Genomic DNA, 15,969 nt, shown 5'->3' with positions numbered 1-15,969 from the left:
GAGATAAAGGTCCAGAATTATTACAAGCCTAGCATGTCTTGGTACTCCACCGGATCTTTCCTTAATGAATCGAAGACAATGACGTGGCTTCTCTCAGGCTCAATTATAATAAGGATCCAGTGGAAGCTGCGTACGTAAAATGTTCATGCATATTAGAGCTAACTAACATGTAGAGATAAGGAAAAAGACATCGAAAGTAGACGGTATACACACACTTACTTGAAGTTGTATGGAAGTAGTATGAAATCCTTGAATGTTTGTTTGTCTAGGAAATTGTATACTTCCACCAAGGTTTTTTCCAGCGCTAATTGTATCTGTTGTTGGTTAACTACAGATGGATCCATGAAGCCTATATGTAGGTACGCCTCTCGTCGGCACGTCTGAATTAGCATCCTACATAAAATGGAAGACGAAGTTAGTACGGTGACGCATGCCAAAATTTACATGTAGAGATAAACGAACACTTACAGAACCCAAGCGCTGATCAGAGAGACGTCCAGGGCATCATGATAGTACACTTCGTATATATCCTTGAAGGCTAGCCATAACACTTTCTCGCCTTCGCCATAAAAATCTATCGGTTTTACCTTCAGGCCGAGCATCTCCCTCGAGTCGGCGGATGCCATCATGTACCATTGATGGAATGCGTACATCTTTGTTGATAGCTTCCGTACCAATGAAGGCCTTACTAGAGGTTTGCCTAGCTCATAAGGCCATCTCGGCTCAGGGGGCGGTGCAGTTGGCGTCTCAACCTACCCTAAGCATTCATCAAGTCCCAGACCTGTTTCTTGCATGAACTTCAATACTTCTGCTTGTTGATCCAAGGGCATTGCTGCTACCCTTTGAGCGTCTTTTTTTTTGATAAATGGCTGAGGTCGGGGACAGCACCACTGGAAGATGACTTTTCTTTCCTTTTGTCCTTTTCAACAGCCTTTACTAAAGCCCGTTCATAGTTTGATAAGAGTGATATCCTTTTCTTGGCTCCTTTTTCCATCCTGATAAAAAGGTTTAAATCTCTTTGATTTACTGGCGGTGGCTCCATCTCTCTTACTTTTTTTTCTTCGGCTTGTTTCTTGAACCACTCACTAGCCTCTCGTTGGATTTTTGCCCACCGTTCCGCATGAGTCATTGCCTCCCAGCGTTCCTTACGAGTCACTTCAGGCTCCTTTGTTTTCTTCTTTTTCTGTCTTTGCTTGGGAGGCGGTGCTCGTGACTTCTTTAGTGGTGCTGCAGGTTCCCTCATGGGGGCGGCTCTTGGTGCCGGCGACGGTGATCGGGGAGGGGTGTTGTTATTGTCGTCGTCGCTCGCACCACCGGGATGTGATGGAGATGGAGACCTTGATATAGCTGGAAGTGACGGTCCTGGAGCAGGTTGTGCAGGAGATGACGGTCTCGAGCTATGAGGAGAAGATCGCTACTGGGGATCTACGGGGAGCGGTCTTGAGCTCTTAGGAGATGGCTCCGTGCCAGGAATAATGATGTAGCGTTTTCGCCATAGAATGATCCCATGAAGCGCATCTGCCAGTGTCTTTTCCCTGTCGCCTCCCGGGAGGTCAAGCTCTAGGCCTTCATATTGGCTATCAACAATTTGCTCTACGCGGACGCTGGCGTAGCTAGGTGGAATCTCCATGCCATGACTGCTCTGCCCCACCAGGGTTGCTAACTGTTGGGATACGAGGTAGGCTACACTAGCGTAAATCAAAATTTCTACCGCGTATAACCAGGAAGAACTGCCGTATAAGGATCACGGGATTACCACTCGACGCACTACTAGTGCGGAAGATGTAGATATGCGTCGATGCAGTGAAGACGATCACGTAGTCGTACGTAGTCGATCAACGTAGTCGTACGTAGTCGATCACGTCACGTCCAGTAGCTCCCATGTGCAGCAAGATCGCCTCCGGTGCCGCGGCTCGTCGTCGGCTCGTCGTGGCTCGTCGGCGGCTCGTCGATGGCTCGTCCAAGTGCTGCAGGCGCAACACCTCCAAGGTATCCACACGTGCAGGGAGGAAGCGTCGCAAGCCGGACTGCTAGATCCGCGAGTTGCAACAGGCGAGGGCGTGGGAGGCGCGGCAGGTGTGTTTTGCCAAAAGGTGTAAACCCTAGGGCGCCCCCACCCCTCTATTTATAGAGGTTCCTGATGGGCCTCTGGATCCGAGGCCCATTAGTACTCCTAAACCTAATCCAACTCGGATCAGATCCGAATTGGGCTTCCAGCCCCTTAAGTGTGTGACCCTATGGGTTCGGATACGTATAGACATGGCCCGAGTACTCCTACTCGGCCCAATAGTCGGTAGCGGCCTCTAGCAAGACGTGCCAACTCCTATACGCACACGAAGATCATATCAGACGAACCATCACAACATAATATACATGCTATTCCCTTTGCCTCACGATATTTGGTCTAGCTTCAAGCCGACCGCTCTTTCTCGATCCTGTGATTCGGAATCCCTTTGTAGGTTAACTCTTAACCGTACGTAGCATGGCCATGCATTTTCGGATCCGATCACTCGAGGGGCCCAGAGATATCACTCTCAATCAGAGAGGGGCAAATCCCATCTTGACTGACCATGTCTCATAGCATGCTTCTTGACAAACCCGAAAGCTACCTTTATAACTACCCTATTACGGCGTAGCGTTTGATAGCCCCTAAGTAGGTCGATCCACATCTAGAATACATGCGACAGTCTCAGGTCTAAGGACAAAGCGTATATGTTGTTTAAAGAGAGAACTACTTCTCGTGTTGGGTCAGTCCTAGCACATGTCTCCACATGTGTCCATGACTTGTGAAACATAGTCATCAACTAATACATGTGCTAGTCTAATATTCATGTGTGTCCTCACATGAACTCCGACTAGGGACAACTTTAGAATAACCATACAAGTAAAGAGTTTCACATACAATTCACATAATTGCAAATCAATTCAAGTAGCCTTCAATGGATATTCAATGAACACAACATACAAATCATGGATACAAATGGAATATCATCATCTCTATGATTGCCTCTAGGGCATACCTCCAACACTAACGCACTCCTGTACGCTACCTAAACATATAGCAGAAGTAAACAAGTTATTAAACTCCGATCACGAGGCGTGGATCAATTGACAAGATTACATAAATATTAGGTATAAGTATACCTTAATAGTGAGGTTGCCGACCGGTGCATGCAGCTCACATGTGGTGTGTTGCGTGATGGCATCCACGGGAAACCGTTGCTCCTCCACGGGTAACCTGGGCGTCAGCGCATCGGGGACCCCTGTAGAAGCACAACTGCTCAAGAGGCGTTGAGAAGGGCTGGTGTTGTTTGGATTCGGCAATGCTCCAGATTGGGCCAACTCCGCAACTGCGTGGGCCACTCGACGATTGATTTCCTCCATCATTCTTTGCTCTTGTGCCTGCACTTTGGATTCTAGCATCTGCCGCCAGCTCTCCTCGATCTGTTCCTTTCTTCGCTTGCTGCTTCTATACGATGCGCTGTCGCCTCGGAAAGCAAACTTCCACGGAATGACCCTGAACCCTCGGCAATGTCCGGGGTGCTCGGGATTACCGAGGGCTAACGTAAGCTCATCATTTTCTCGGTCCACCTTCAATCTCCCAGCCTTAGAATCTTCAATGTTCTTCATAAGATGTTCGGCCTTCTCACGTATTGTGTTATTGAAAATCAACGTCCCATCCTCTTGGCTCAGGGAGCCTCCATGAGCGTAATACCAATTTTTTGATCGTTCGGGCCATTCAATAGTTGCAAGTACGATTCCCCGTTCGATCAGATCTTATTCCATCTTCCTCCATTTGGGAATTGCTGTGTCATAACCACCTCGTCCCAGATGATGATGGTAGCCCTTCTAAATAGCATTTGTAGTGTTGGTCAGGATCTTTTTCACACCGTCTTCACTCCTCTTATATTCAAAAAATGCCTCCCAGTGGTCCCTCAACTTTGGCCACGCGTTGAAGTCTAGAGTTCGGCCCTTCTTAATGTAGTGGGCATCCAGCATCTTCTTGAATGTCTGGAATTGTGTAGCCATCTTCTTCAGCGTCCACGCTTTCACATCCTTTTCAATATATCCTTCGGGGAATGTGAAATGTCTCTTGACGTCTTCCCACAGCATATTCTTTTCTATCTTCGGGAGGGCGTACGGATTAGTGATTCTGCCCTTCCATTCTCTGATGCTGATAGGCACGTTGTCCCGAACGATTGCCCCAATCTGATTCACGTACTTCTTCGCTACTTTCTCGGGAGCAACTGGCTTGCCCTTTTCTATTACTTTCGTGATGACAAGCCTCCCTTCCATCACCTTTGTACGACCTCGGGTCTTCTGCCCTTGCGTCGATCCAGAGGGCTAACAGTTCAAGATTCGTTAATTAGTACGTAGTAGTAACGGTGGCGTGAAACAATACAAGATTCGTTATATATACCTCGCCGGAACCTTCCGCCACGGCAAGGTGTTGCTGGGGCTCATGCTCTTCATTCCCATCGGCGGACATGTTGAGGAACATGTCCGCCTGGGTGCCCTCTTCATTGGTGTACGATAGTGGAAGGTTGTCACCACTACCATCACCAGCGATTATCTGCTCCATGAGATACCTTGCGGTCTCGTCGTCTGCCATTTCAACTATTGATTGAAACATACATGGAATCATACATGACAGTCATAGAAATTGCCTTAGTTATATGTACATAAGGGTATATACATGAAATCATAAAATAACATGAATCCCATAAAGTCCGGAATGTTCATACAAATTTAAACAAATTAGTCGTACTTTGTACGAATTTCTACCAAATTTCTACTAATTTGTCCATATTTATTGGAATTTCTAGCAATAACATGAATTTGTATGAATTTCTAGCAATAACATGAATTTGTACGAATTTCTACTAAATTTATACTAATTTGTCCATATTTATTGGAATTTCTAGCAATAACATGAATTTGTATGAATTTCTAGCAATAACATGAATTTGTACGAATTTCTACCAAATTTCTACTAATTTGTCCATATTTATTGGAATTTCTAGCAATAACATGAATTTGTACGAATTTCTAGCAATAACATGAATTTGTATAAATTTCTACCAATAACATGAATTTGTATGAATTTCGCGCGGTCGACGGTGCCTAGGTTGGGACGGCGGCGGCCGGGGCGGCGAGACGGCGGAGGCGGGGACGGAGCGAGGTGGCCGCAGCAACGATTAATTTCTAACCTAGGCGGAGGTGAAGATGGACGTCTCTGGAATTAGCTACCGTCTCCTATGCGAAGGATTGAACCACGACGAAACACGATTAATTTCTAACCTAGGCGGAGTGACTAACCTAATTACTACTAATTACTACTAATTTCTACTAATTTGATTTTCTAACACATATACAAATATCTATTGATTTTCTAACTAATTACTACTCATTTCTATTTATTTTCTAACTAAAAAAAAGGCCCTTGCTGACGCAAGCCCGGCTTGCATTAGCAAGAGCGGTACTCCTGGCGCCAGTGCCGGCGGACCTCGCGCGGTCGACGGTGACCGGGGCGATGAGGTGGCCGGGGCGGCGGGACGGCGGAGGCGAAGACGGAGCGAAGCAAACACTGGGCGGAGGTGGCCGGCGATGAGGGGCGATGAGGTGGCGCGCGCGACAGAGGCGGCGACGAGGGCGAAGGCAGCGACGAGGACAGAGATGGCGACGAGGCCCCGCGATGGAGGCGGCCGGCGGCGACGAGGTCGAGGGGCCAGGGCACGACGGAGGAGGATCGAGGCGGGCCGGGGTGATGGAGGAGGAGGCTGTCTGGGCGCGAGCGAGGCGGTCGAGCGGCGGGACGATGATGGCCGGGGCAATGGGGGACGACGACGGCGGCGGCCGGCGAGGGAGGCAGACGGGCGGCGACGGAGCAGAGCGCAGGATCTTGGCGAAATTTTGGCTAAGTGTAACTGGTGTATGGGGTAGAAGAGGCTACACTGCCTTTTAACCCCCCCTTTTATCCGAGTTCATAATGGCACCCAGGACTAAAGGACCTTTTGTCCCGGGTCCCATTACCAACTGGGATAAAAGGCCCCCCTTTATCCCGGTTGGTGACGGGACCCGGGACAAAAGGGTTCGTCCGCCAGGTGGGGCTGGGAGCCTACCCTTTTATCCCAGTGCTACCACCAACCGGGATAAACCCCCTTTTTATCCCGGTTGCCAATTGCAACCGGGATAAAAGGGTACGTCCCGGCAGGAGTCGAAAACTACCCTTTTATCCCGGTTGCTGTTGGCACCCGGGACAAAAGGTCCTTTTCCCATTTTTCTTCTCCCGCCTATTTTTTGGAATAGATTTTATTTATATTTTCACTGCATTTCAGGATGAAAAACAAAAACCTTCACATATTTTGTACATGCAAAAATATATTTAATTAGCAAGTATATTGACAATAAGTGTGATTTAGTCATTAATTCTATACCAGTTCATTTAGCCTCTAAAATATTTATTTTACTACATCATTGTGATCAAGAAATTATTCAATTAAATAATTTCAATGCACAAAAAAATCCATATATGTATGTGGTTAACATTGTTCATGTTTATCTAATAAATCTTCACCTAACAAATTTAAGAACACATGAAATCATACATAGGGTAAATTAAAAATTGTATCAAGTACTACACAAAGGTCATGTAAATTTAGCGCATTACAATATACCGTTGTAAAATTTCTTCTTCACGAAAGTTTCTTGATCATGATCGCGGCGTAAGTACGGAGCCTCTTCTTTGGATAGCAGGATGCTTGGATCAACTTCAACTGCGAATGGAGGCATGCCATCAAACTAATCATAATCATCTGATTGGTCTGTTTTATCCTCGACTCCCATGATATTTTTTTACCTGGAAGAACTATGTGGCACTTTGGCTCTCATGTTTCTTTTGGATTTCTCTTGGGTTTGCTACACATGTCCTTCACATAGAACATCTGATGCACATCATTGGCAAGTACAAATGGGTCATCACTGTATCCAGTCTTGCTCAGATCTACTATTGTCATTCCGTACTGATCTTTGGTTACGGCAGTTAGTTTCACCCAATTACAAAGAAATAGAGGGATGTACAGCGGTCCGTATTCGAGTTCTCATATCTCCTGTATGAAACCATAATACGACTCCTTGCTATTATTTCTGTCCATGACATCTATGCGGACACCACTATTCTGGTTCGTGCTTTTCTGGTCCTGGGCTCTCGTGTAAAATGTATAACCATTTATCTCATAGCCTTGGAATTTGACGATTGTGCTAGCAGGTCCCCTGGCTAACTAGGCAAGCTGTGGGTGAATCTCAGAGTTACCCATAAGTTGTTGGCGCAACCAGAGAGAAAAGTTTCCATTTGATGATGGGTAAGCCAAGCATCGGATTTGGTTGGGTTTTTGGAAACTACCATCTACCTGTGCTGCTCAATATACGGAGACACAAAGGATGACTGTTGTAGAACAGTGTAGTGTGCCTTGTTGAACAAATCAGTATCATTGCTGAAACTTGATTTCCTTCCAAGGGTGCCCATTCCTCGAAGCCTCCCCTCGTGGCGTGAAGTTGGAACCCCAATTGAGTCAATTGAATCAATAAAATCAACACAAAACTCGATCACCTCCTCTGTTCCATATCCCTTGGTGATGCTTCCTTCTGGATGGGCATGATTAAGAACATAGTTTTTTAGGACTGCCATGAACCTCTCGAAAAGCCACATATTGTGCAGGTATACAGGTCCGAGAATACCAATCTCTTTTACTAGGTGAACCAGTAAGTGCGTCATAATATTGAAGAAGGATGGTGGAAATAACAACTCAAAACTGACAAGACATTGTACCACATCATTCTGTAGCTTTGATAGCTTGGATGGATCGATTGCCTTCTGTGAAATTGCATCAAGAAACGCGCATAGCTTTACGAGCGGTAACCGGACATTTTATGGTAGAACACCCCTCAGTGCAACTGGAAGCAACTGGGTCATCAACATGTGGCAGTCATGGGCCTCGAGATTTGTATAGTTCTTTTGTGTCATATTTATTATTCCCTTTATATTTGAGGAGTACCCAGACGGGACCTTCATACTATTCAAGCATTCAAACATGCTATCCTTCTCTTCCTTGCTGAGAGTGTAACTGGCAGGACGTAAGTAGTGCTATCCATTATCTCGCTTTTCCGAATGTAGGTCATCTCGTTGCCCCATGACTTTCAGGTCCTGTCGTGCTTCCAATGTATCTTTCGAGGTCCCATAAACACCCATGAAGCCTAGCACATTCACGCAAAGATTCTTCGTCAGGTGCATCACGTCTATTGCGTTGCGAACCTCTAGGATTTCCTAATAAGATAGCTCCCAAAATATTGACTTTTTCTTCCACATGGGTGCATGTCCATTATCGTCATTCGGAACAGGTTGGCTACCAAGACCCTTTCCAAAGACTACATTTACATCCTTCATCATCTCGAAGACACGCTTTCCATTATGGTATGCAGGTTTTTTACGATGGTCTGGCACCCCTTTGAAATGCATCCCGCTCTTTCTCAGCTGGTGGTGAGCAGGGAGAAATCGACAATAACCCATATAGACGACCTTCTTACAGTTCTTCAAATACATGCTGTCTGTGTCGTCTAAACAGTGGGTGCAGGCCCGATATTCCTTATTTGTCTGTCCCGAAAGGTTACTCAATGCAGGCCAATCATTGATGGTTACGAACAACAATGCTCGTAGATTAAAGATCTCTTGTCTATCCTCATCCCACACACGTACACCTTCTTCCTTCCAGAGCTGTAAAAGGTCATCAACCAACGGTCTTAGGTACACGTCAATGTCGTTGCCGGGTTGTTTTGGGCCTTGGATTAACACCGGCATCATAATGAACTTCCGCTTCATGCACAGCCAAGGAGGAAGGTTGAACATACATAGGGTCACAGGCCAAGTACTATGGCCACTACTCAACTCACCGAATGGATTGAATCCATCGGTACTTAAACCAAACCTTATGTTCCTTGCTTCACTTTCAAAGTCCGGGAATGCTTTATCAATTGATCTCCACTGGGCCCCATCTGTGGGGTGTCTCAGCGTCTCATCTTCCATACGTTCTTCTTTGTGCCATTGCATCAACTTAGCATTCGCCTTGTTCCTGAACAAGCGCTTCAAGCGTGGTATTATAGGGAAATACCACATCACCTTCGCGGGAACTCTCTTCTTGGGAGACTACCCCTCGACATCACCAGGATCATCTCACCTGATCTTATACCGCAGCGCTTTGCAGACGGGACAAGCATCCAATTTCTCGTATTCATCACCACGATAGAGGATACAATCATTAGGGCATGCATGTATCTTTTGAACATCTAATCTGAGAGGGCAAATAATCCGTTTAACTTCATATGTTGTGGACGGTAATTCATTATTCTCGGGAAGAATCTTCTTGACAATGTTCAACATCCCCTGAAATGTCTTATCGGACACACCATTTTTTGCCTTCCATTGCACAAATTCTAGTGTCGTACCTAGTTTTTTATGGCCCTGCTGGCAACCTGGGTACAACAATTTTTGATGATCATCTATCATGCGCTGCAACTTTGTTGCTTCCTTCTCAGTTTCGCAATCTCTGTGTGCATCTCGTAGCACCTGACCAAGGTCATCAGTAGGGCTATTTTCTGCAAATTCATCTTCATCAGCCTCACCCATTGTAGTACCTGCAAAAGCTTGGCCTGCAACCCAGTCCGGAATGGTGTCATCTTCCTCCTCCTCCTTGCCATCTTCCATTATGACCCCTCGTTCACCGTGCTTGGTCTAAACCAAATAGTTAGGCATGAAACCGTATTTAAACAAGTGGCTGTGAATAGTCCCCAGGAATCCTTTGAATACTCTTTCTTGTTATTTCATTGGAAGCATGGACAACATACGAACCCATTCTCTGGCTTGTTCGCTTTGGCCACTTCGAGAAAATAATGCAAGCCATCAATAAACACCTTGCTCCGCCTGTCTGCATTATACATCCATTGCCAGTCCATCTGCATCGTATTACGCATGAAAATGGATTACACTTGACAATAGATTACGCGTGAAAATTGATTAAAGATCCAAACAACATGGTACAATACAACAACATGAAGATCCAAATACAGATATTTAAATTAAAAATCCAAACAACATGATACAATACAACAAGCCATCCACTGGTTATTATCTAGGAGGACTTTAAGCATCCTTGGACGGTGAAGACGAAGGTTCCGCTGACCCAGCCTCATCCTTAGGTTTATTTGTGCCACCTGAAACGGTAGTACTAAGTGGACGTGAAACACCCGGGACTGAGGGTGGAGCATAACGACCACCAAAAGGAGGTTCCTGACCCGCGGCAACCGCTTCTTCATGACGTTGCTGCAAATAACGAAGCATTGCTTTTTCTAACACACTCATTTTCTTCGGCTTATGCTGAGGGCCAACTATGATTTTCTCCTTGCCAAAAGAGGAACCACGATCGCCCCCACCATCGCCACTTCCTCTAGTAGCAGAAGCCATCTATGTATAAAAATTATTACCTTAACACTGCATAAGTTGTTGAACTTGTAGACCGTGATCATCTCGCGAGCATGTCCTCAACTAGGCGGCACCGCACTTCGTCATGAAAGAGGTTCGATTCTACAGAAAAGAGGACACAGTCACGATGTTCGTATCCACTCTTTCTCGTAGAATCGAACCTCCTTCTTGACATACGTTGCTGCTCGGCGGAGAACATCCTCGGAGAGATGACCACGGTATGCAAGTTCAACAAGTATGGATTTGAAAAACCTGATTGAATTTGATAAGTTCAACAAGTAGCAGAAGTCATCTATGTACAAAAATTCTTTCCTTACCACTGCAGAAGTTATTGAACTTGAAGATCGTGATCATCTCGCGAGCATGTTCTCAACTGGGCGGCACCACACTTCGTCATGAAAGAGGTTAGATGCTACGGAAAAGGGGACACGGTCACGATGTCCGTATTCACTCTTTCTCGTAGAATCGAACCTCCTTCTTGACATACGTTGCTGCTCAACGAAGAACATCCTCGCAGAGACGAACATGGTATGCAAGTTCAACAAGTATGGATTTGAAAAACCTTATTGAATTTGATAAGATAAACTGTCTAGACAAGGTAGCATCATTCTTAAACCACTTCAATAATACATACTATATATGATACATCAATGAGTCCCTCACATTCTAGCTCAAAATACCTCTCCATTTTTTCCTTCATCACATTCTAGAAAATAAACTTAATTTCCATCTCCAAAGCATAAATCAAAGCGTAACAAGAGGATGAAGTAGCAAACCTTCACAACACTTGTGTTGGCTGAGTGAAATTCCCACGAAAATGAGGGAAAAAACTTCGAGCAGCACCTCCCTTGCTTCGGCACCACCGGAGAGTAGGTGAAGCTCAGCTCTCTATCTATGTGGTGGACTGGCTCGGACTGGAAGAGGAAGAAAGGCCTCTGTCTTGTAATATAATGGGGATGAGTTTTTATCCCGGTTAAAAACTCCAACCGAGATAAAAAGGAACACCTTTTTGTAGGGATACGAGGTAGGCTACACTAGCGCAAATTAAAATTTTCTACCGCGTAAATCAGGAAGACTGCCGTATAAGGATCACGGGATTACCACTCGACGCACTGGTGCGGAAGATGTAGATTCGCGTCCATGCAGCGAAGTCAATCAGCGTAGTCGTACGTAGTCGATCACGTCGATGTCCAGCAGCTCCTCAGCAGCTCGTCCATGTGCAGCAAGATTGCCCTCGTGCCGCGGCTCGTCGTGGCTCGTCTAGCTCGTCGTGGCTCGTCGGCGGCTCGTCCAAGTGCTGCAGGCGCACCACCTCCAAGGTATCCACACGTGCAGGGAGGAAGCGTCGCAAGCCGGACTGCTAGATCCGTGAGTTGCAACAGGCGAGGGCGTGGGAGGCGCGGCAGATGTGTTTCGCCAAAAGGTGTAAACCTAGGGCGCCCCACCCCTCTATTTATAGAGGTTCCTAACGGGCCTCTAGGTCCGAGGCCCATTAGTACTTCTAAACCTAATCCAACTCGGATCACATCCGAATTGGGCTTTCATCCCCTTAAGTGTGTGACCCTATGGGTTCGGATACGTATAGACATGGCCCGAGTACTCCTACTCAGTCCAATAGTCGGTAGCGGCCTCTAGCAAGACGTGCCAACTCCTATATGCACACGAAGATCATATCAGACGAACCATCACAATATTATATACATGCTATTCCCTTTGCCTCACGATATTTGGTCTAGCTTCAAGCCGACCGCTCTTTCTCGATCCTGTGATTCGGAATCCCTTTGTAGGTTAACTCTTAACCGTACGTAGCATGGCCATGCATTTTTGGATCCGATCACTCGAGGGGTCCAGAGATATCACTCTCAATCAGAGAGGGGCAAATCCCATCTTGATTGACCATGTCTCATAGCATGCTTCTTGACAAACCTGAAAACTACCTTTATAACTACCCTGTTACGGCGTAGCGTTTGATAGCCCCTAAGTAGGTCGATCCACATCTTGAATACATGCGACAATCTCAGGTCTAAGGACAAAGCGTATATGTTGTTTAAAGAGAGAACTATTTCTCGTGTTGGGTGTTGGGTCAGTCCTAGCACATGTCTCCACATGTGCCCACATTATTAGTTCAACATCTCCATGTCCATGACTTGTGAAACATAGTCATCAACTAATACATGTGCTAGTCTAATATTCATGTGTGTCCTCACATGAACTCCGACTAAGGACAACTTTAGAATAACCATACAAGTAAAGAGTTTCACACACAATTCACATAATTGCAAATCAATTCAAGTAGCCTTTAATGGATATTCAAGGAACACAATATAAATCATGAATACAAATGGAATGTCATCATCTCTATGATTGCCTATAGAGCATACCTCCAACACTTTTGTCCCGGTTGAAAGTTTAGTCCCGGTTGGAGCCTCCAACCGGGACAAACGGGTGTCCCTTTTGTCCCGGTTGGAAGCTGCAATCGGAACTAAACCTTTTATCCTAGGTGGAGGCTTCAACCGGGACAAATGGAACACCATTTTGTTCCGGTTGGAGCCTCCAACCGGGACAAAAGGGTGCTGCCACCAACACCCCAAAACTAGCCGTTGCAACCGGGACTAAAGGGGGGCCTTTAGTCCCGGTTGCAATTAACAACCGGGACTAACCCTCCCCTCCATTTTTGCCTACCGTGGCGCACCCGCTTTTGTTCCGGGCCAACTTTAAATCGGAATAAAAGGGGTGTATCGAAAGCCAATTCTCTACTAGTGTACGTACAGTCTATATATTTGTGCAACTGCATAATTAGAAGATTAATGAGCTTAAATCACCTTACAACCTGACGATGAGAAATGGTTAAAATCACGCAAGTTCTGGCTCGCTTGTAAACTTGACCATGAGAACGAGCTTAAATCACGTAAGTCGTAAGTGCTGGCTCGCTTGTAAATCAAAGAGCTCAAAACAACTTGTCGATGGAGTCGTATAACATAAAATGTTTTATGCGGTGCTAACCCTTCACAACAAAGGAAAAACAAGATGCGAACCAGATCAATTACCTCTCCATTATCATTGAAGGGAAACAAAGAAACAACGGTTCGGTGTTAAAGAGTTTATATTTAAACTAAATTGCATGCATCATACAACAACGTGCACTACTGTAGAGAATATCAAACGTCATTCGTTTCGGCTCATACCTGCCGGTCCAAAGCATACTAGTGTGTTTAGTCTATTCGCACCGACGGCAATAAGAACTGACATGAATAAAGACATAAATTTGCCAGTGTTGTTCCACGTCGGAACGTTTATGTGATGCCTGGCCTAATTTCGATATGGCCCAAGAGCGCAGGAGCGCAGGTGCACATGCTTAGTACCACTTTGCTAGTTGTGCAAGGGTGGAGCCAACTTATAAGTCCTTGTCCTCGAGCCATAGCACCATCGGGTTAACCCTTTTACACGAAGTGAGGACGAAAGTGTAACTAGGGTGCTATGTGTATGTGTGTCCACCCCTCGGAACGGCTGGACGGTGCAGCTTTGGAGGATGGGGTGTTACAAATGGTATAAGAGCCAACCCTCACAGTGCGCATAGAGGTCAATGTGCGGGCATATGGCCCATGGCGCGTGTGGGCTCTGGATGAGACACACGGCATGGCATATGGTGTCGGTACTGGAGGCGGTGTGGGACAGGTTGTTACAGTTTGCTTAAACGCACCATCATATATATATATATATATATATATATATATATATATATATATATTTCAATAATATATCCAGTTTGAAAATCAACCAATTAGATGAGAAATGTAGCAGTTTGAATTTGGACCAATTGAGACAAATTTGAACGGTTACATGCACGACAATAGAGCGAGAAGTTGAAGTGCTCAAGTCTCTTTGATGACGGGGACAAGAGAGACGTTGAACCGCTCAAGTCCCTTTGATGACGGGGTGTGCAATCAAGGAGTTGCAGTGCTTTGTCTTCGATGATGGTTACCAGGCATCGACTAATATAAATACCGACTGTGTGTGTGCCCGGCTTTTCATCTATAATTCTGATCATCATCTTAATCGTCGTCGTTTCTACGCCCCGCGACTCTTTGTTTCCTTTGATCGATCGAAGGCCCTTCTCTAAAAGTATAAGTTGTGATACATACATAATCTCAATTTTTTTGTTAATTTATTTCATATTCGAATTATTTCTGAATCTTAATTTGTATTCTTTAATCTAGATCGAGATATGGCTGGCCTAGACGATGCTGAATGGTTGCCAGCACCAATTGACGAGTTGTTCGTCTCTCGCGCGTGCTCAATCAACTTGGCATCAACTATGGCGATTAGACGGAAGCTGTGGTGGCATACGTTGAGAAGGATCGTTACAATCCCTTTGTCACCGCCACCATCTGCCTAGCCAAGAAGCTAGGCTACTACCATTACAAGGTCGCCAAACACGACGATCCTTAGGGAGCGGAACCTCGACCTTGTACGCCAAGCTCAATTTGTCAGAAGACGCCGACAAGCTCCATGGCCACTACTGGCGTTACCGGGACAAGTACGTGGACTTCCAACGAATAAGAAACTCAGTATTCTAGAGGCCTACGACAGTATCGAGAGGATGGGGTGCAAGGGAATTATTTTATGCTTTTCTAAATTTGTAATATATCATTAATATGCGGATCAAGCAATTGGTTATCGTGTGCTGTTAATTTAGATGTTTTCTAATTTTTTATATATCATTAATGTGTAGACACCGCTAGGACTAGTAATATATCATTAATGTATGGATCAAACAATTGGTTAACACTGCTAGAACTAGTAACCCTATACGCATCGGTGCTAACAATCACCGGTAGAATTAGCTACTCAATTGTACTGGCACTTAGCGAAAGCCGATTAGAATAATAATATATTCTAACTGGTGGAAAAGCACACCGGCAAGTTGTTGGTTTCGAGCGAGCTCTCAGTGAAACACTTTGATTTTTGAACACAGAATGAAAGAAATAAAACCCTCAAAGGACTTGTATTTCTCCAAAATGCAATCCCTTGAATAGTGGGGCTGACTCCCCTTTTATAGGGAGGTCAACCGGCTTTTTACTTCCTGTAAACGCCTTTAGTCAACTACTACATTTCTAGAATATGCTTATATGATGGTAAACAAGAGTCCTAATTAGACTAGAACTCTACTTGCAAGTCACGCAGCTCACACTGCCCGGTCACGCCCCCCGCATGACCCATCCAATGAACACCTTCGTGTCCCAACGTAGATTCGCCTGTCACTCCGCCCAGTGAAGGTAATCATCGGCTCTTCATCCCATCTTTCCACCTGGGAACACCTTCGTGCTGCTCGAGCGCCATGTTACCTACAAGCATAGACAACATCCGCAAAATAGCCTTGCAATACACTACTAGAAAATTAAGCATTCATCCAACGCGTTAGTACCGGACGACTTTTC

General features: G+C 45.4%; 1 pseudogene; it reads right to left on the bottom strand.

The window, feature by feature from the left end:
* Positions 1 to 6,690: 6,690 nt before the first annotated feature.
* Positions 6,691 to 9,990, bottom strand: LOC111257240 (annotated as a pseudogene).
* Between the last annotated feature and the right edge of the window lie 5,979 nt (positions 9,991 to 15,969).

Source organism: Setaria italica, chromosome V, assembly GCF_000263155.2.
Source record: "Setaria italica strain Yugu1 chromosome V, Setaria_italica_v2.0, whole genome shotgun sequence".
Classification (NCBI taxonomy): Eukaryota; Viridiplantae; Streptophyta; class Magnoliopsida; order Poales; family Poaceae; genus Setaria; species Setaria italica.
The sequence above is the reverse complement of the archived record's forward strand: the minus strand, read 5'-3'. Positions and strand labels throughout refer to the sequence as shown.